Here is a 22,653-nt window from a genome sequence, read left to right as displayed (position 1 = left end):
ACACACATGGTAACTTGTGCTCTTTACTAGTTGCACCACTGCTTTGCCCCTCTCTCTCTCCCTCTCTATCTCCCCTTCCCTCTCAACTTCTCTGTCTCTATATCTAATAAATGAATAAATACAATATTTAATATGTAATAAATAAGACTATATATATGTATATAAAACAAAAACTGTGCCAAGAGTTGACTTAGCGATCTTGTGCATGTGCAAGGTCCTGTGCTCACTCCTTAGCACCACCACCCAGCCCCAGTGAGGCTGTGTTTTCAAATGTGTTGCTAGGGAGTATCATTGTAACCCTTCACTATTATGTTTTATATATATATATACATTGCATCACACCTATAGCAAATGTCACTACACAGAGCAGTGCACATCACTGTGAGTTTTTAGTATGTAAATGTACTTTTCACAGATTTCTTTTTTCTTCTGTTGCCTCTGTATTATCAGCTACCCCTTCTCATTGCAATAATTGTTGGCTTAGCTTTGATAGTTCTCCCTCTTTCTACAGTTATGCTTAAAAGTGAAATTCAGTCTGACCTTGACCATTGCAGGGTATGCTTATGGGGCCTTCTAGCTCTCCACTGCACCTCATTCTGAATCAGCCCATATATGGCAACCAGGAGAACGTTGGTTTGTTTTGCCAGGTGGTAGCCTTTCTCAAGTCTCTTCTCAGGTACCTGACTCCTGAAAGGGGAGTCTTACAATCTGACTGTCCTGTCCAACAGCCTCATTCTTATCACCAAGCTTGGCTAAAGCCTAACCTAGAAGAAATCAGGCCACAAACTTTAGCACCTTCTGAATTCAAACTGAGGGATGTGTTAAGTATCAGAGGGTACTAATTGGCTCTTCATCCTCTTTTGCCCCAGGATTTTGCTGGGTGCACTACTGCACAGAACAAAAATAGTTTAACCTCCCTTGCTGGTCATTGTTGTCACATGACCAAGTTTTGGCCAATGGTTTATGGAAAGTGGAGCAAGTTCTGGGAAAGCCCTATTTCATACTACCCTGGTGTGATTGTTTGCGTCCTTTTTCCGTATTTTTTTTTCCCCTCCAGGGTTATTGCTGGGGCTTGGTGCCTGCACTACAACCCACTGCTCCTGGAGGCCATTATTCCCATTTTGTTGCCCTTGTTGCTGTCGTTACTATTATTGTTGCTATTGCTGCTGTTGTTGTTAGATAGGACAAAGAGAAATCAAGAGAGGAGGGGAAGACAGAGAGGGGAAGAGAAAGATAGACACCTGAAGACCTGATTCACCGCCTTTGTGGTGACCCCACTGCAGGTGGGGAGCCGGGGTTTTGAACCGGGATCATTACTCCAGTCCTTGCAAGTTTCACGCCACCCACTGCACTACCGTCAACCCCCTCCCCCTTTCACTCTCAGAGAGGCTTGGGTTTAAATGGTTTCTTACATGATCAGCCTATATAAGCAGATATGTGCAACTTCTAGCAAGTTCTTCTCCGCTTCCTTCTCCTGCTGGCTGAAAGATTGGCATGGTGGGTAGAGCTGGCTGAGGATGTCGCAGAATAGAAACCTTGCAAGGCAGAACAATGATCCTGACACTATGGCTCACCATCCTCTGGGATCCCTGCTATTTGCCCTGGTACCTATTCCTAACCAGCATAACCATCATGGTGCCTGAACATATATTCTTAGGAAATTATTTCACTATACAAGCAAATGCCATGAACACACTGGAATTCACACAGAGTGACTGGTTTGATATTCTTTTAAAAAAGACTATTCATTTTCCAACTTTCAATCTTTACTGATTGCTTGATGATTATAATGATGATGATTTTTATGATGATGATTTTTAATATATTTATTTTCCCTTTTGTTGCCCATGTTTTTTAGTGTTATTGTAGTTATTATTGTTGTTATTATTGATGTTGTCATTGTTGGATAGGACAGAGAGAAATGGAGAGAGGAGGGGAAGACAGAGACGGGGAGAGAAAGATAGACATCTGCAGACCTGCTTCACCACCTGTGAATCGACTCCCCTGCAGGTGGGTTGCTGAGGGGCTTGAACCGGGATCCTTACGCCGATCCTTACACTTTGCGCCACGTCCACTTAACCCACTTGCTACTGCCTGACTTCCTTATGATGATGATTTTTAACCACAGTACTGCTCAGCTCTGGCTTGTGATAATATAGGGGAATGAACTAGGGCTTCTTCAGCCTCAGGCATGGATGTCTTTATGCATACCCTTATGCTATCTCCCTACATTTGTTTGTTTGTTTGTTTGTTTATTTATTTATTTATTTATTTATGTGAAAGGCAGGACTAGAGCATAAGTCTGGCATGTGTGGTACCAGAGACTGAACTCTGAACTACACTGCAAGGCATGTGTTCTTCCACTGAGCCACGACCTGGACTGCCCAGTTACATTCTGAAGCCACTGCTGACTTCCGAGATGTACAGTTGAAGCTATAGCTATTTGCAGTGTTCCACATTTCTTTCAGAAGTTCTCAGCTGAGAGTCATGGAACTGTGGATCTTAGGCAGTTCTGCTTGTTGTTGTGTTTCTGTTTGGAACTGGGCAGTGGGCAGAGAGTGGTGAAGAGGAGGTGTGGATTCTGGAGGCATCCTGGAGATGTGAGAGGTGATGGGTTTGGGGTTATATAACAAAATGGTATTTCCAAAAACACTGAGGCTCATTTGAAATATTGTTTCCTTTGTGGAGGTCACAGCCCAGCCTTTGTTGTGCCTTCAGAGGGGTTATTTATACATTTTGGTGTTTGTTTCAGAATTGCCTCCTATATTGGTGACACTCCAGCTTTGCTGAAATAGTGTTTAAAAAGAAAGCAGTAATTATCAACTGTACACCCAGATGTGGGAGTTACAGAAAATTCAGGGAAAAAAGCTTTCATATAGGCTTTCTACTCCCACTGCTTTGGGGGGAATGCTGGACTCTCTTTAGTTTCATTTGTTGTAAAGTTATAAGCACAAGAATGTAATAAGAGTTGGAGGGCTTTAATTTCTTTTCAACCTTCCCTCTCTGCTCATTGCCTGACTACAGTTCTCTACCTGTGGGTCTTCTTCCAGTTTTGGATTATTGTCACACAGATCAGATTTTTACCTTTGTTGAGGGTGTCTCTGTGTGTCCTTGCCTTATGGACGCTGAACTTCCATCTCTTGCTGTGGAAACTTATTTGAGATCCAAACCCATATCTATGCAGGGTTTTCCATATATTTTGTGGCTTTGTTTTTATTGCAGGGGTGAAGGAAAACAAATCCTTTCAGTTGACCATTTTGGCTTTGCCCCCCTCAGCAAATGTTAGTTAAACAACAACAAAAAATGTATGTTATATTAATCCCCCAATAAAGAAATTAAAAAAAAAGAATGTACCTTAGGAGTACGGGGATAGCTAGAAGCAGGCTGATTCAGATTTGAACCTTTGCTCAGATGGCTTTATTTATTTTATTTTATTATTTTAAAAATATTTATTTATTTCCTTTTATTGCCCTTGTATTTATTTATTTATTTATTTATTTATTTATTAGAAACATAGGAGGAGAGAGAGAGCCAGGCATCACTCTGGTACATGTGCTGCCCAGGATTGAACTCAGGACCTCGTGCTTGAGAGTCCGATGCTTTATCCACTGCACCACCTCCCAGACCACATTGCTCAGATGGCTTTAAGCAAGGCTCCTAGCTGTTCTGAATTTTAGTCTTACCATCTGCATCAAGATTAATTGTATTTAAATTTTTGACCCTAGTATTTGTTGCATTAAAATATATATTCATAATATTAGTCACATATTTGGCTGTGACTATCAGTTGTTATCCCAGTTTTACTCTTTTTGTCATTTGAAACTTGTAGTTGCTATGCAGCTATCAAGAACAATGAACCCACCTTCTCTGACCCATCTTGGACAGAGCTAGAAGGAATTATGTTAAGTGAGCTAAGTCAGAAAGATAAAGATGAGTATGGGATGATCCCACACATCAACAGAAGCTGAGTAAGAAGATCTGAAAGGGAAACTAAAAGCAGGACCTGATCAAATTGTAAGTAGGGCACCAAAGTAAAAACCCTGTGGTGAGGGGTAGACATGCAGCTTCCTGGGCCAGTGGGGGGTGGGAGTGGGTGGGAGGGATGGGTCACAGTCTTTTGGTGGTGGGAATGGTGTTTATGTACACTCCTAGTAAAATGTAGTCATACAAATCATTAATTAATATGAGAGGGGAAAAATCAATTGTATGTCTCAAAGTTTTTCAAAACACAAACTGAATCTTTTTAATATATAGGCTGTGTATTTGATACGCAGACTCTCTCAAAAGCCTAGACCAAGTAGATCAGAAGCATCCAATAGCACAGCTATATACAAGATACTGGGTACTTTACAGCAAACCATAACAAAAGGACTTTTCAAAGTTAACCCAGTTACCAAATAATGGGATGATAACATTAACTATCGATTGTCTTTTTGAACCCTAAGACAGCAGGAACCTCACATCTCCACTATAGAGCCCCTACTTCCCCCAGTCCTGGAACCCTTGGATAGGGCCCACTTTCCCGTATGCCTCTCCCAATCCATATCAAATAATATTGCATCCGCCGATCACAACCTAACCAATGCAACGATTGCCACCTCAACATGCTTCACTTCAGACTGCATCCAGAGACTTCACGTGTGGAATGACAACTCTTCAGCTTCATTACTCGGGTGAGACCTTTCCTTTCATAGTATATTCTAATTTCATCTCAGGTGGTTCACTTTCTAACAAAGTCCCAAAACCTAGATATTCACCAGTTTCTGTGAGAGAGAGCATATGTTCACACATATCCATAAACTACTGCAAAATATATACCTGAAAGCAGAAGTTTGCAGTGAGTACCTCCCTAACACTTCCTCTCCACTATTCTAAGCTTTGGGTCCATGACTGCTCAACAATTTGTTTGGCTTTGTATGTTAACTCTCTTTTCAGTCACCAGGTTCCAGATGCCATCAGGATGCTGGCCAGGCAGGCTTCCCTGGATTGAAGACCCCACCAATGTGTCCTGGAGCTCAGCTTCCCCAGAGACCCACCCTACTAGGGAAAGAGAGAGGCAGACTGGGAGTATGGACCGACCAGTCAATGCCCATGTTCAGCGGGGAAGCAATTACAGAAGCCAGACCTTCTACCTTCTGCAACCCACAATGACCCTGGGTCCATGCTCCCAGAGGGATAGAGAGTGGGAAAGCTATCAGGGGAGGGGGTGGGATATGGAGATTGGGTGCTGGGAATTGTGTGGAGTTGTACCCCTCCTACCCTATGGTTTGTTAATCCTTTCTTAAATAAAAAAATAAATTTAAAAAAACCTAAAAAAAAAAAAAGAAAAAAGAAACTTGTAGTTGGCTTGAATACCTGTGACATTTTACTGTGGGGAGGTGATATTTAAATCTTGCCAGCCTGTTGAGAGAATTAAGGGAATAAGGCACCTGCATGGTGCCTGGCAAGGAGTAGGGACTCAACATCATGCCCTCTTAATTCCTTACCATAAATACAGCTAGAAGGGATTTAGAATGAGAAAGTGCTTGCTCCCATATGTGTCTTTGTCCCAAACTGCTGGCCCCTGTGAAAGGTAGCATTTCCTATAAACAAGGATGGTGGAAATGCTCTAAAGCTCTGGGCTACTTATGGGACAAAGAGAGCATCTTCATGAGACCTGATCCCTAACCTCATCTCCATCAGTAAGTCCACTACCTGCTCATGTTCTTAGCTAAGGTCAGTGATGTTATGGAGGTTGGGGTAGGGAAGTAGAGGGTGAGGCAGTGGCTCGGTGTCATTGACCAATGAGTTTAGCCTTACCCGCTACGAGACAAGTTCTCAAGGTCTTCCCGCACAGTCATCACTGCCCAGCTATCATCCACATTGATCTCTAGCTCCCACTGATTCTGTGCTCGGAGAAACTAAGATGGAACTTTCGGAAAGCAAACTGGCGTCTGTTCAGTGATTTTACCAACAAATCTATTCCTGCAATTCCAATTAACTCTATCCCCTCTGAAGATTCCTACAGGCGCTTCCACCAAGCCATCTTCAAAGCAGCTTCCCAAGCTATTCCTCATGGGAGACTTGCTAACTATATGCCTTGTCTTGATGCTGAATGCGAGCAACTACTAAAGCAGTACAATGAGTCGGGCGACCCAGATGTGGCCCACCATCTCATTGCCTCCCTGGATGCAGCACGCCAAGCCCGCTGGCAACAACTCACGGAAAGTCTGAACTTCACCCACTCAAGTAGGAAGGCCTGGAAGCTTCTTCATAGTCTGGGTGCCGGTAGCCAACCCCCTCCCGTCTCCCATCCTCCCATATCTCCAAACTCAGTGGCCAGTCACCTAACTCAAGTTGGACGTGCTAAGATTGACCCAGTCTGGAAAAGAGAAATTTCCCATGAGTGGTCATCCCACTTCCGTTTATCTTGTCCATCTCCAAAACTCTCTCCCTTTACACTGTCTGAACTGGAAGACACTTTGAAGAGGGTTAAACCGGGAACGGCTGCTGGCTATGATAACATCACCCCAGAACTCATTCTTAACCTGGGCCCCGCGGCAAAGAAGTGGCTCACTACATTCCTGTCCCACATCTTGGAATCCGAATCTATGCCCAAAATTTGGCGTCGTGCGAACATAATAGCAGTTTTGAAACCAAAGAAAGACCCAACACTGGCAGCCAGCTATAGACCAATTTCTCTCCTCTCCGTGTGTTACAAACTCCTTGAAAGGCTGCTTCTGTCACGAATTTCTCCTCTTACAGAGAAATTCCTATCACCCGCCCAAGCTGGTTTCCGCCCAGGAAGATCTACCTGCGAACAAGTCCTGGCCCTCTCAACTTACATTGAAAATGGATTCCAGAAGAATTTAAAGACGGGTGCTGTCTTTGTTGATCTCACAGCAGCCTATGACATGGTCTGGCACCGTGGTCTCCTAGTTAAGATCTCAAGATGCCTGCCTCCATGGGTGGCCAACACTATATTGTTTCTTCTCCAAAACAGAAGATTCTGGGTGCATCTGGGTGACAAGTCTAACAGATGGAGACTTGTCTCAAGTGGCCTCCCCCAGGGTTCTGTTCTGGCTCCTACGCTATTCGATATTTACATCAATGACCTCCCAGAAACTTCTTCAAGGAAATTCATCTACGCCGATGACATCTGCTGTGCAACTCAGGCATCCAAGTTTGACATCCTCGAGGAAACACTCACGAAAGACCTGTCTCTGATATCTGATTACTGTAAAAAAAAATGGCGACTAATCCCTAGCACTGCAAAAACGGTATCATCTGTTTTCCATCTCCACCATGCCTCGGCCTCGCGTGAGCTTAATGTGCAGCTTGATGATACGAGAATCCGGCATGAAGCCCAGCCAGTCTATCTTGGCGTTATTCTCGATCGCACCCTGTCATTTCACGAACATCTCATAAAAACTGCAGCAAAGGTGGGCGCGAGGAATAACATCACTGCAAGACTGGCCAGCTCCTCATGGGGCGCGAGCGCTTCCACACTACGATCATCATCTCTGGCATTATGCTATTCCACTGCAGAATACTGTGCCCCAGTATGGTTCCGTAGCCCCCATGTCCACTTGGTCGATTCCAAATTATATTCCTCCATGAGGATCATTTCTGGAACCATCCGTTCCACCCCGGTTCCATGGCTGCCAGTTCTTAGCAACATCGTCCCGCCAGATATTTGTCGGGATGCAGCATCATCTAAGTTCATTTCCCACATCTGCGCTCGACCGGACCTGCCAATATACGCGGATATCTTCGCCCACCCTGTTCAACGCTTGACGTCTCATCATCCAATCTGGTTTCCTACGCCTACACTGAACTTCTCTGTTCCAGACTCTTGGAAACAGAGTTGGCAGTCAGCTGAGGTAAAGAACAAACACCTCATCACAGACCCCTGCAAGCGTCAACCCGGCTTTGACCTAGCACGTTATGATTGGGCCCTCCTCAATCGCTATCGAACAGGCCATGGCCGGTGCGCCGCTATGTTCCATCGCTGGGGAGCCAGAGACAACCTGAACTGCCCCTGCGGCTACAGACAGACTATGACCCACATAGTCAACGACTGCCACCTCTCCAGATTCAAAGGAGGTCTCGAAACTTTACATCAGGCTCAACCTGATGCTGTTGACTGGCTACGGAAGAACGGCAAACGCTAGAAGAAGAATAATAAGTAATTGACCTCTGAGCTGCTCCTGCCAAGAGGAAAGAAAGCTCACAATGATTGTGTGAAAGAAGCAGTGGTTGGAAGCCTCTTTTTCATCTCTCCCTTGTGCTGTGCTCAGTAAGTCAGAAAGAGCTTAGTACTACCGAGCAGCACACCCTGTCACTGGACTCCATCAGAGCAGTTCCTGAGGGTGTCATCTGGCATTCCTAGAGCAAACACTGGTACAAACACACAGCTGGTGTCACTGTGACCATTGTCACTGGAAGTGCTATGTATGCAGCCTGACAAGCACTGACTGGTGAAGAGAGAAACTGCCCCCCCCCTTAGATTCAGACACTTCTTTCAGATTCAGGGCTGACAAAGGAAGGCTCATTATGTGGGACACCTCCACCGGGGCTTCCTCTTCAAATGTCAGCCAGGTCAGGCTCCTTCTATGCAAATCATTCTAAGCATCTGTTCTGCTTTTCATTAGCATAATATCTCCTGGGCCATCACCTTAGCCTCCCTTCTCTGAAACATTTCACAGGCAAGAAAAGCTCGATGGGAGAGGGGATACCTGTCTTTGTGAAGGAAGTAGAACTTTTGTTCACATATTCTCTGGTTACTATGTTATTTGCTACAATACCCAGACCCAAGAAGCTTTATTTCTGTTTAAACAATGAGCAAAATATGAGAACCAGAGAGATAGGTAAACATTCAAGTTCAGGAATTCCATGCTTGTGGGCCTAGAGCTCCAGGTTTTATCCCCAGCACTGCCATCTGCCAGAGCTAAACAGTGTTTTGTAATTTCTCTCTCTCCCTCTCTTTCTCTCTCTCTCTCTCTCAACCTCTCTCACTCTCTTTCTCAACCTCTCTCACTCTCTCTCTCAGCCTCTCTAACTCTCTCTTAATCTCTCTCTCTTGCACACACACATAAAAATTAAAATAATAATTAGAAAGCAAAATAAAAATTGATGCTAAGAAGGCCAGCCGGCTTAAGAAGCTCCATATCTCAAGAGAGTTCTGTAATTGAGCAACCATTGCACCATTTTCTAGACCACAAAACTGGTTCATTTTTAAAAGACAGTAGGAACTACTTTCAGAGGAATTCATGAAGATCCCAATTAGATGATGGTTTTGTAGAAACAGATAATGGCACACAAGGACCTAGGTTCAAGCCCCTGCTTCCCACATGCAGGGGGCACACTTTCTGAGGGATGGAGCAGGCCTGTGGGTGTCTGTTTCTCCTTTTCATTCCAATCATTTCTCTCTGTCCCATCAAACAAAATTAAAGAAACAAAAGAAAAAAATGGCTACCCATAGCAGTAAATTTGTAGTGTAAGCATGGGTGGCAACACTGGTGGCAATAAAAACAATAACAAAAGCCTTTAACAGAAACAAATAACATCAGATAACCCTAACCCTAACCCTAGCCCTTATCCTAACCCTAACCAGTGTAGCCCCAAATGCTACAGACTACATGGGGCACAGAAGTTGAAGTCATGGTGGAAAAGAAGATCAGTGTCACTAACTGGATAGTATCAAGTAAAGAAATTTAACACCACTCATGTTTCTATAACTTGGAGATAATCTCTAAGTGATCTCTTGTTTACATTCATTTCCAGTTCCTTATAGTCTTATTTTTTAAAGGTTTATTGATTTGATGATGAGAGAGGGAGAAGGAAAGAGAAAACCAGAGCATCACTGGTACACGTAATTCTAGGTATTGAACTCAGGAACTCATGTTTGAGAGTATAAGACTTTATTCTCTGTGACACCTCTCAGGCTGCCAATCCTATTTTAATAGACAAATAAGATGTAAATGATCATAAGTTCAATTTTATGTTCTGCTTTTAAATATTTTCATAAATAAATATTTTAATCTTCAACTACTTCTTTAAAACATACCTAAATATTTGGATCAAATAGTTTTTAAAAAGATGCAGTTGTAAGACTTACAAGCAATAAAAACTATGGTCACATCTCTTCTATGTTGTTTTAAAAACTTTATTTCTAGAGCACCTTGATCATTTTGTCCCTCTCAAGACTCCCTACCTGCCTATCTGCCACCTAAAATGCCTATATGCATTTGATCCTAATCCCCAAAGGATTGTGGTATCTAAGTAGCAAAAAGTGGAACCCTAGCTCTCTAGGGTAGCAGTTCCCTCTGACTGCCACATGCTGTCTCTGTTGAAGAGTGGTCCTATACTATACTATCCATCCATGGGGCCGGGTGATGGCGCACCTGGCTGAGTGCACATGTTACAATACTGTTCACCTACAGGTTCTTGTCCATCTAATCTAGCCCTTGGTAGTTTACATTTCCGCACTTAGACATTGATCCTGAAGACACAGTCCCTGGGAAGGACTTGTAGGGTCTTAAGCCACTTCCAACATCAGTTACAGACTATTCTGAAATCAATTTCTGCCTCCATGTTTTGTTTGTTTGTTTGTCTTTATCTCTAGGGTTATCACTGGAGATTGGTGCCTGCACTACAGATTCACTGCTCCTGGAGGCTATTTTTTTCCCTTTTTGTTGCCTTGTTGTTGTTGTTGTTGTTATTGTTTTTCTTATTGTTGTCATTGTTGTTGGATAGAACAGAGAGAACTTGAGAGAGGAGAGGAAGACAAACAGGGGGAGAGAAGGATAGACAACTGCAGACCTGCTTCACCGCATGTGAAATGGCGCCTCTCCAGGTGGGGAGCCCGTAGCTTGAACCACCATCCTTACACTGGTCCTTGCGCTTTGCGCCATGTGCGCTTAACCTACTGCGCTATGCCAGCCCCCTTACTACCTCCAAGTTTTATCCTCAACCCTTATTGTGAACTTGAATATGAGCCTAGAATCTCCTTCCTTGGGGATAACTTTACTTCAGAGTCTTGTTCGATGCCCTACTACTAGACTTTGTATTTGATGGACATTTTAGATTTCACACTGAAACCACACTTGTAGGACAATTGGCCCACTCAGAGAACCTTCGTCTTTCCAATGAACCACTTGATTTCTTTCCAAGAGAAAAGCTTTGCAAATCAAAGAACACATTGGCTTTTGCTAAAACACCCAGAACAAAAAGTGTTTTCTGATTTACCTTCTTGGAGAAAATGAATGTTAACTCCTTGCCCTCCTACATTTATAAGACCTAACACATGTTTTTGCAAATTGAAGATCTGCTCCCGTGACTTTCCTAAACCCGTCCTTAAATGTCTTTTTAAATAAATATTTCACCTTCCAGGTACTGTGTGACCCAGTTGTTGCCCTATTGGTAGGCTTAGGTTGTTGCCAAATTTTAAAAACTATAATCCATATTATTGACTTTAAGTTTAAAGGTGATGAATTACCAGAGCTATCAAACAACAGGCAATGCAAGAACTTCAGAATGGTAAAAAGAAGCAATAGTATTACAACTTCAATTGATATGGTAACATATATATGAAACCCTAAAACACCACGGAAAGGCTTATAGAAACAATATATGAGTACAAAGTGACTGGTTACCAAACCAATATACAAAAATCTAGTGGCTAGTTAATAAATGCAACAAAAATCTGTTGTATGAATATATGTAAATAAGTATATGAATCAGAAGGAGAAGTTAATAAAATCAGTTCATTTACAATGGCATTAAAAAGAATGAAATACTTAGGCATTAACTGAACAAAAGATGTGAAAGGTTTATGTAATAAAACTGTAAAACACTATTAAAAGTGATAGAAGTCATGGGAGATGAAAAAATATCCATTAAGTGCATGGAGTAAATTAATATAGTTAAAAGGCCAATTTACCAAAAGAAATATTTAATGAAATCCCTATTAAAAATGTATTGCTTCTGAAAATATTTGTTTATGTAGGAGAGAATCAGAGCATTTGATTCTGGCATATGTGGTGCCAATGACTGAAGGCAGGACCATTTACGTGCAAATACTGTGCTCAGCTGAGCTTGCTGGGCAATTAGTCCAACTGCCTACTCATTTTTTTTTAAGGGAACTATAACAAAAAACACTAAGATTTATATTTATTTGTAAAATTTTTGAATAGCTAAAGCAATCATGAGAAAAGTAAATAAATGAAAACAGAAGCATGATCTCAACCTGACTTTAAGCTGTATCACAAAGTGACTAATAAAAATTTACCGTACTGGAATAAAAGCATACAGATTTATATTCTGAAAACCCAGAAACAAACCCACATATATCTATAGCAAAGGAGTCATCACCATATAACAGAAAGAGAAAAATATCACTAACAAATCATGTTGAAAAGCTGGACAACAACTTGCAAAAAAATGAAACTGGACTGCTTTTGTATTTAATTTTTGGATAGAGACAGTGAAAACTGAGAGAGTAGGGGGAGATAGGGAGAGACTCTTGCAGCACTGTTTCACCACTTGTGAAGCTTTCCCCCGGCAGGGAACTCGGGTTTTTGTGCACTGTAATGTGTACACTCAACCAGGTGCACCACCACCTAGCCCCTAAACCAGACTGCTTTTTTTTTCCTTTTTCTTTTCTTTTCTTTTCTTTTCTTTTCTTTTCTTTTCTTTTCTTTTCTTTTCTTTTCTTTTTTCTTCTCTTCTCTTCTCTTCTCTTTCCTTTCCTTTCCTTTTTTTTTTTTTGCCTCCAGGGTTATTGCTGGGGCTTGGGGCCTGTTGGACATTGTTGTTGTTATTAGTATTGTTATTGTTGTTGGATAGGACAGAGAGAAATCAAGAGGGGGAAGACAGAGAAGGAGAGAGAAAGACACCTGCAGACCTGCTTCACCGCTAGACCCACCCCCGCAAGTGGAGCTGGGGGCTCGAACCTGGATCTTTACACCGGCCCTTGGGCTGTGCGTCATGTGCGCTTAACCCGCTGCACTACCGCCAGGCCCCCACCAGACTGCTTTCTAACTTTGTATACAAATATAAATTCAAAATGGACTAAAGATCTGGATAGAAAATCCAAAGCCATAAATTATGCAGATGATTACAAAGATGAAACTTGCCATGACATCAGTGTTAGGAATGTCTTTGGGGTCTCAGTTGCAATGATCTGGGAAATGAAAGCAAAAATAAATAATGAGAACTCCTTTCGACTGAAAACCTGTAGTACTGTAAAAGAAAATATAACAAAAAGGCAGTTTACAAACTGGGAGAAGATAATAGGACATTGTACATCTGATAAGGGGTTTGTATTAGAGTATATACATGACTAAAACAACTCAATAAAAACAAAAAAGCAAACAACCCACCCAAAAATGTGCAGAAGCGTTGATTAGACACTCCCCAAGGAGGATATGCAGAGGACATAGGAAAATACTTTCAGTATCATTGTTTATCAATGAAATGGAACTCAGAACCATAATGAGAGAGCACTTTACACCTGAGAGAGTGGTGCACATAAAAAGGAGTACTGGGGAGGGTACGGAGAAAAAAGAGCCTTACAGCTCTGTGGATGGGATGAAAATTGTAATCATTTTGGAAAACACTATGGGCCTGCCTCAAGAAACTAAAAATAGAATTAGAAAATGATTCAGCTATCCCACTTCTGGATATTTATCTAAAGAATATGAAAACACTAACAGAATGGTTATAATTGCTTATTGCAGCATTCTTTAACTGTAAACAACCAAAGTGTCCTTCCATAGATAATTGGATACAGAAGATGAAATGTATGTACACAGTGGAATATTACTCAGCAGTCAAAATTAAAGTTGAGTTGCTATCATTTGCTGTAAAATGGAAGGAACTGAAGGGGGCTTGTCTGAAGTGAAATGAATCAAAAAGTAAGAGATGACTGTTAAGTTTTGTTTCTGACCGTACCCATTACAAACTAAGACAAACTGAGGCTAACACAGGACATACAGAGGAAGATGAAGTATTTATTTACACAAGCACATAGAATTATAACAACTTACACATGTAAAGACACAGGAACTGACACACAAGGACCTCAGGAGAGCTGAGGGACTCCCCCTGCAAGCCAGAGTGCCAAGAGTGGCCCCATTGCCTGGGAGAGAGAGACAGAGAATCTTCAAACTCATGTCTTTTTATAATGGTCAGGAACAGGATGGACACTCTTATCCCGAGGGGCAGAGGGGCAAAGGTGTGGTTTTTTTGAGTTCTGTAATCTCACTCTGTAAACACTTGTCCTGGGGCATTCAGCAGGAGGGAGTCTCTTAACATCTGAAGATCCAGTTGTTCTTGGGTGCTCAGCAAGAGGGAGTTTCCCAATATCTGAGGAGCCAGGTGCCCTCTGTCTGGCCACCTGAAGAAATGCAGAAATTTTAAATGAGAGACCTCTGGGAGTCAGGCGGTGGCGCAGTGGATTAAGCACAGGTGGTGCAAAGCGCAAAGGCCACTGTAAGGATCCCGGTTTGAGCCCCCAGCTCCCCACCTGCAGGGTAGTTGCTTCACAGGCAGTGAAGCAGGTCTGCAGGTGTCTATCTTTCTCTCCCCTTCTCTGTCTTCCCCTCCTCTCTCCATTTCTGTCTGTCCTATCTAACAACAATGACATCAACAACAACAATAGTAACTACAACAATAAAACAAGGGTAACAAAAGGGAATAAATAAATAAATATTAATTTTTTTAAATGAGAGAGCTCTGAGAAAAGCCTCTGGGTAAACTTGCTTTCTCACAATGACTATTGAATGATTACATTCATATGTATAATATAAGCATATAAAAGTTATAAATTGAGAAAAAACAAAAGCAAGCCAGTGGATAATGACAACAAAACAAAAATCACCTAAAGTGAAGAGGGTAGAGGTGGGAGTGAAATTAAGCAAATGAGTCCTTCTGCCTGACACCTCATGATAAGTCTGTTGCTATCTTTGTGCAGAGGAAGATTTATTTACATGTGCAACATGGACAAGGAGACCTCAGCATCTTAAATCATTTCTAGCTCCCTACCCACTGTCTTACAGTGTTTTTCTCAAATCCCTATTCTCTCTTCCCTAGGCACCTGTGATCTGAATTCTCATAACTTTTCACTTTCTCTGAGTGTTATCTTACTGAAGGAAAATTAGGAGTACCACAGCACACCCTAGCCTCTCCTAACCCCACCCCAAAAATTTTAACCTCTTTATTTTCCCAAGTGGAAGGTGTGTAAGAAAGGATGGTAGACTTTTTTTCCTGCTGAAAAAAAATTAAGGTGACCTGGGAGGTGGTGCACTGGCTAGAGCACTGGACTTATAGGCCTGAGGTCCCAAGTTTGATGCTTAGCATCATGTGAGCTAGAGTGATGTTCTACTGTATTATCAGTCTGCTTATCTATCTATCTATCTATCTATCTATCTATCTATCTATCTATCTTCTGTCATCTATCTATCTCATATTAAGAAAGTCAAAAATAAATAAACATTAAAAATGAAGGTGCAAAATTTCCTGTGTTTCTTTCTACTTCCTGCCAACACCTTATGAAAAGAATTATCCAAAGAAGTAAATTGGAAGAAATATATGGCAGAACTAGGTACTGGGTCAGCATCCCATCACTAACAAAGAAATGTTGAAATACTCTGATATAATAGTAGTAATTGAATATGCCTTTACTCCACATGCAGTACTGTGCTATGCTTTTACAAGCATCTTGTCATTTAATACACTAGAGGTCCCGTGAGGAGGGTAGGTGGAAGCTAGAAAGAAGAGAGAACAGGGCTGATGGAAAAACCGAGTCATGGTTAGCCTTCTGTCTCACATAGGGTAAGAAAAGGGCTCTACTAAGGAAGGACTGGATTCATTCCCCCATCAGTGGGAGCCTAAGCTTAGGCTAGGCATTGGGTAGTGGTGGAGAGGGGTCTGAAACAGAAATACGGTTCTGGGGAGTCGGCTGGTAACACAGTGGGTTAAGCACATGTAGCACGAAACACAAGGACCGGTGGAAGGATCCATGTTCGAGCCCCCAGCTCCCCACCTACAGGGGAGTTGCTTCACAAGCAGTGAAGCAGGTCTGCAGGTGTCTATCTTTCTCTCCCCTTCCCTGTCTTCCATTTCTCTCTGTCCTATCCAACAATGATGACATCAATAACAACAACAATAACTACAACAACAATAAAAAAGGCAACAAAGGGAAAATAAATAAATTTTTTAAAAAATTCTTTAAAAAGAAAGAAAGAAAAAGAAATAGGGCTCTGAAAACTTCCCACCACTAGGGGAAGGAAGGCAATAGCATTCATTTTCCTATACTCAGTTGACTCTTTACTGTGAGCCTGCATTATCTCTGCAAAAGTTGCTTGAAATCTCAAAACTTCAGGAATCCTGATGAATTATTAGTTATAAAAAGCAATTGGGGAGGGGGTCTGGTGGTGGCATACTTGGATAAGTACACACATAATAGCGTGCAAGAACCCAGGTTTAAGGCCCCAGTCCTCACCTGCAGAGGGAAAGCTTCATAAGTACTGAAGCAGTGGTGCAGGTCTGTCTGTCTGTGTCTCTCTCTCTTCTCCCCATAGCCATCTCCTTCTTCTCTCTCAATTTCTCTCTGCCTATCCAAAATAAATAAATTATAGTTTTAAAAAAGTAATTTTGCCCACTGGAAAGATACTAATTTCCTTTATCTCAGTGAAAAGCATAAATATATGTTTCATTTAAAATACTGTATTTTGAGAGACTTCCAGAGGTGGGGCTATGGAGCAGCATAAGCTATGTTTCTCTCCTCTCTCAGGTCAACAAGGAATACCAAGGGAGACCACCTGGGAGTGCAACAAGACAGGACTAGAACGACTTCAGGAACCCACCAAATCACTGGTGAGTGCAAACGTGTGGATTCTGGACAGCGAGGAGCCTAGGGAGAGATTAAGTGGCTGGTAATAGCCTGGCAGTTTATCAGTTGAGACACCACCATCAGTCTATTTCACCAACAAAAACACAGCTAAAGGGAGGAGAGGACTCCCCTAAGACTCACCAAATGAAACTGTGAGTCTCCATTGCTATTGCCCTCAGAATCTGGAGGAGCGCAGGGAGGCCCTGTGCTGATACCTAGGTGCCTACGAACTTCCAAAATTAAGTAAAGAGGAATTAGATAACATGAACAGGCCCATCACAGCTAATGAAATTGAAACAGTTATCAAAAACCTTCCCAAGAATAAAAGTCCTGGACCAGATGGTTTTACAAATGAATTCTACAAAACCTTCAAAGAAGAACTAATACCTCTACTTTTAAAAATCTTGCAGAAGATTGAAGACACTGGAATACTCCCTTCCAGCTTCTATGAAGCCAACATCACTCTGATACCAAAAGCAGAAGGGACACAACCAAAAAAGAAAACTACAGACCAATATCTCTGATGAACATAGATGCTAACATATTGAACAAAATTCTAGCCAACCGGATGCAGCAGTATATTAAAAAGATTGTTCATCATGACCAACCCAGGCATGCAAGGTTGGTTTAATATACATAAATCAATCAACATGATCCACCACATCAACAAAAGCAAGACCAAAAACCACATGGTCATATCAATAGATGCAGAGAAAGCCTTTGACAAAATACAACATCTATTTATGATCAAAACACTACAAAAAATGGGAATAGATGGAAAATTCCTGAAGATAGTGGAGTCCACATATAGCAAACCTACAGCCAACATCATACTCAATGGTGAAAAACTGGAAGCATTTCCACTCAGATCAAGTACTAGACAGGGATACCCACTATCACCATTACTATTCAACATAGTATTAGAAGTTCTTGCCATAGGAATCAGGCAGGAGCAAGGAATTAAAGGCATACAGATTGGAAGAGAAGAAGTCAAACTCTCCTTATTTGCAGATGACATGATAGTATACATGGAAAAACCTAAGGAATCCAGCAAGAAGCTTTTGGAAATCATCAGGCAATACAGTAAGGTATCAGGCTATAAAATTAACATTCAAAAGTCAGTGGCATTCCTCAGTGCAAACACTAAGTTAGAAGAAGTTGAAATCCAGAAATCAATTCATTTGACTATAGCAACAAAAACAATAAAATACCTAAGAGTAAACCTAACCAAGGAAGTGACAGACTTGTATACTGAAAATTATGAGTCACTACTCAAGGAAATTGAAAAAGACACAAAGTGGAAAGATATTCCACGTTCATGGGTTGGAAGAATTAACATCATCAAAATGAATATACTACCCAGAGCCATGTGCAAATTTGATGCTATCCCTATCAAGATCCCAACCACATTTTTTGGAGAATAGAACAAATGCTACAAATGTTTATCTGGAACCTGAAAAGACCTAGAATTGCCAAAACAATCTTGAGAAGAAAGAACAGAACTGGAGGCATCACACTCCCAGATCTCAAATTGTATTACAGGGCCATTGTCATCAAAACTGCTTGGTACTGGAACATGAATAGACACACTGACCAGTGGAATAGAATTGAGAGCCCAGAAGTAAGCCTTCATACCTAAGGACATCTATCTTTTGATAAAGGTGCCCAGACTACTAAATGGGGAAAGAAGAGTCTCTTCAACAAATGGTGTTGGAAAAAAATGGGTTGAAACATGCAGAAGAATGAAAATGAACCACTTTATTTCTCAAAATACAAAAGTAAATTCCAAGTAGATCAAGGACTTGGATGTTAGACCACAAACTATCAGATACTTAGAAGAAAATATTGGCAGAACTCATTTCCACATAAAATTTAAAGACATCTTCAATGAAATGAATCCAGTCACAAAGAAGACTAAGGCAAGCATAAAGCTATGGGACTACATCAAATTAAAAAGCTTCTTCACAGCAAAAGAAACCACTACCCAAACCAAGAGACCCCTCACAGAATGGGAGAAGGAAGATCTTTACATGCCATACATCAGACAAGAGTTTAATAACGAACATATATAAAGAGTTTGCCAAACTCAACAATAAGAAGACAAATAACCCCATCCAAAAATGGGGGGAGGATATGGACAGAATATTCACTACAGAAGAGATTCAAAAGGCTGAGAAATACATGAAAAAATGCTTCAAGTCTTTGATCGTCAGAGAAATGCACTTCAAGACAACAATGAGATATCACTTCACTCCTGTGAAAATGTCATACATCAGAAAAGTTAACAGCAGCAAATGCAGGAGAGGTTGTGGGGTCAAAGGAACCTTCCAGCACTGCTGGTGGGAATGTAAATTGGTCCAGCCTCTATGTAGAACAGTCTGAAGAACTTTCAGAAGGCTAGAAATGGACCTACCCTATGATCCTGCAATTCCTCTGCTGGGAATATATCCTAAGGAACCCAACACACTCATCCAAAAAGATCTGTGCACACATATGTTCTTAGCAGCACAATTTGTAATAGCCAAAGCCTGGAAGCAACCCAGGTGTCTAACAACAGATGAGTGGCTGAGCAAGTTGTGGTATATATACACAATGGAATACTACTCAGCTATATAAAAAATGGTGACGTCACCGTTTTCAGCCGATCTTGGATTGAGCTTGAAAAATTCATGTTAAGTGAAATAAGTCAGAAACAGAAGGATGATCTCACTCTCAGGCATAAGTTGAAAAGCAAGATCAGAAGAGAAAACACATTCGACTTCCGGAGGCGGAGCTATGAGCAGCAGATCGCTTTCTCTCCTCTCCTCTCCTCTCCCGGATCAACTAGGAATACCAAAGGAGATCCCCCGGACCGAAACAAGACAGGACTAGAATGACCACAGAAACCCAGTAAATCACCCGTGAGTACAAACACGCGTGGCTGGTGACAGAGAGGAGAGAGGGGCCTAAGAAGAGATTAAGTGACTGCTAACAGTTCGACAGTTTGTCAGTGGAGACACCACCTCCAGTCTGCTCCACCAACAAGGGGACAGCTGAAGGGAGGAAAGGACTCCCCAGAGACTCACCAAGTACAACTCTGAGTCTCCATTGCTACTACCCTCAGAATCTGGAGTAGCAACAGGGAGGGACACCAGGGCACAGAGATCTAACCGGGAAACTCAGGAGAAGACCTATACCTCGGTGGCATAGCTGAAGGGCTTTGAAAGTCTCTTTGCATAACCACTGGATTATCTCTGCCACACCCTGCTTTATCTCTTGGTCAGGAGTCATTGATTAAGCCAAGAAGCCTATTGATAGTTTAAAAGCCCTCAGGCTCCCATAGCCTACAGGGGAAAAAAAAAAAGGCTTTTACACCACTGAACTCCAACTCAGGGATTGAAAAAACTGTTAACTTATATAAAATGGTTAAAACAACAAGAAAAAATAATGGAGACTCGAACCAGAACAAGAGTCCAGCTAAAGGTCCTCCAGAGGGCGAAGCACAAAACAATGAGTTCAACATCCAAACATTAGCTAAGGAAATAATAACAGGAGTGAGTAAAGAATTTGAAAAAATTGTAATCAGAACTGCAGGAACAACCAATGAGAATATGGAAGAAAATTCTAATAATCTCATGGTTATTAGAGAGCTGAAAGCTGAAATTGCTGAGCTAAGAAGGCAACTAGCTGAACAAGCTAAAACAGTATCAGAGCAGGGCAACAAAATAGATGAACTCCAGAAAGCAGTAGAGGGCAGAGAGAATAGAATCAATGAGGCTGAAGACAGAATTAGCAAGATTGAGGATGAATTAGAGACAACTAAAAAAGAAGTAAGAGATCTCAAAAAGAGATTAAGAGATGCTGAAAACAACAACAGAGTCCTATGGGATGACTTCAAAAGAAACAATATACGCATTATTGGCTTACCAGAGGAAGAAAGAGAAGGGGAGGAAGAAAGCGTTCTCCAGGCCATAATAGCTGAAAATTTCTCTAGTCTAGACAACACCAAAGACATAAAGATTCAAGAAGCCCAGAGGGTCCCAAACAGAATTAACCCAGACCTAAAGACACCAAGACATGTCATACTTAGAATGGAAAGGAATAAGGATAAAGAAAGGATCCTCAAGGCTGCAAGAGAAAAACAAAGAGTCACCTACAAAGGAAAACCCATAAGATTAGCAGCAGACTTCTCCATACAAACACTACAGGCCAGAAGAGAATGGCAAGATATCTATCGAGTGCTCAATGAGAAAGGCTTTCAGCCAAGAATACTATATCCTGCTAGATTGTCATTCAGACTAGATGGAAGCATCAAAACCTTCTCAGACAAGCAACAGTTGAAGGAAGCAACCATCACCAAGCCTGCCTTGAAAGAAGTTCTGAAAGGTTTCCTATAAACAACCAGACCACCACAAATAGAACATATATCAAAACACTCTAAAACTCTACAAGAATGGCGTTAAAATATCTTCAATCTTTGATATCAATAAATGTGAATGGCCTGAATTCACCTATTAAAAGACACAGAGTAGGAAGATGGATCAGAAAACACAACCCAACAATATGTTGTCTACAGGAAACTCACCTAACGCAACAAGACAAACACAGACTTAAAGTGAAAGGATGGAAAACTATCATACAAGTCAATGGCCCACAAAAAAGGGCAGAAACAGCTATTCTCATATCTGACATGATAGACTTTAAAATAGATAAGATTAAAAAAGATAGGAATGGACACTACTTAATGCTCAGAGGATCAGTCAATCAAGAGGACTTAACAATTATTAATATCTATGCACCCAATGAGAAGCCATCTAAATACATCAAACTTCTACTGAAAGAGCTACAGCAATATATTAACAGTAACACAATCATAGTAGGGGACTTCAACACCCCACTCTCTCAACTTGACAGATCATCCAGGAAGAAAATCAGTAAAGACATAAGGGAGCTAAATGAAGAGATAGATAAACTAGAACTATTGGACATTTTCAGAGTCATTCATCCCAAGAAACTGGAATACACATTTTACTCAAATCCACATGGATCATTCTCAAGGACAGACCATATGTTAGGCCACAAAGACAGCATCAGCCTATTCAAGAGCACTGAAATCATCCCAAGCATCTTCTCAGACCACAGTGGAATTAAACTAACACTTAACAATCAACAAAAGATTAGTAACAGTGCCAAAATGTGGAAGCTAAACAGTACACTTCTTAACAACTTCTGGGTCAAAGAGGAAATCAAGGAATAAATCAAAATGTTTCGAGAGTTCAATGAAAATGAAGACACAAGCTATCAAAATATTTGGGACACAGCTAAAGCAGTCCTAAGAGGGAAGTTCATAGCTATACAAGCACACATTAGGAAACAAGAAAAGGCACAAATAAACAGCCTGATTGCACATCTTAAAGACCTAGAAGAAGAACAACAAAGGAACCCTAAAGCAACCAGAAGGACAGAAATTACTAAAGTTAGGGCAGAAATAAATAACATTGAGAATAGGAAAACCATACAAAAGATCAATGAAAGTAAATGTTGGTTCTTCGAAAGAGTAAACAAAATCGACAAACCTTTAGCCAGACTCACAAAACAAAAAAGGGAGAAGACCCAAATAAATCGGATAGTAAATGAAAGAGGAGATATCACAACAGACACTGCAGAAATTCAACATATCATGCGAGGCTTCTATGAACAACTATATGCCACCAAGTTAGAGAACCTGGAAGAAATGAATGATTTCCTAGATACCTACCAACTTCCAAAACTAAGTAAAGAGGAAGTGGATAACATGA

Source organism: Erinaceus europaeus, chromosome 5 (genome assembly GCF_950295315.1).
Source record: "Erinaceus europaeus chromosome 5, mEriEur2.1, whole genome shotgun sequence".
NCBI lineage: Eukaryota > Metazoa > Chordata > Mammalia > Eulipotyphla > Erinaceidae > Erinaceus > Erinaceus europaeus.
This window is presented reverse-complemented; position numbering follows the sequence as displayed.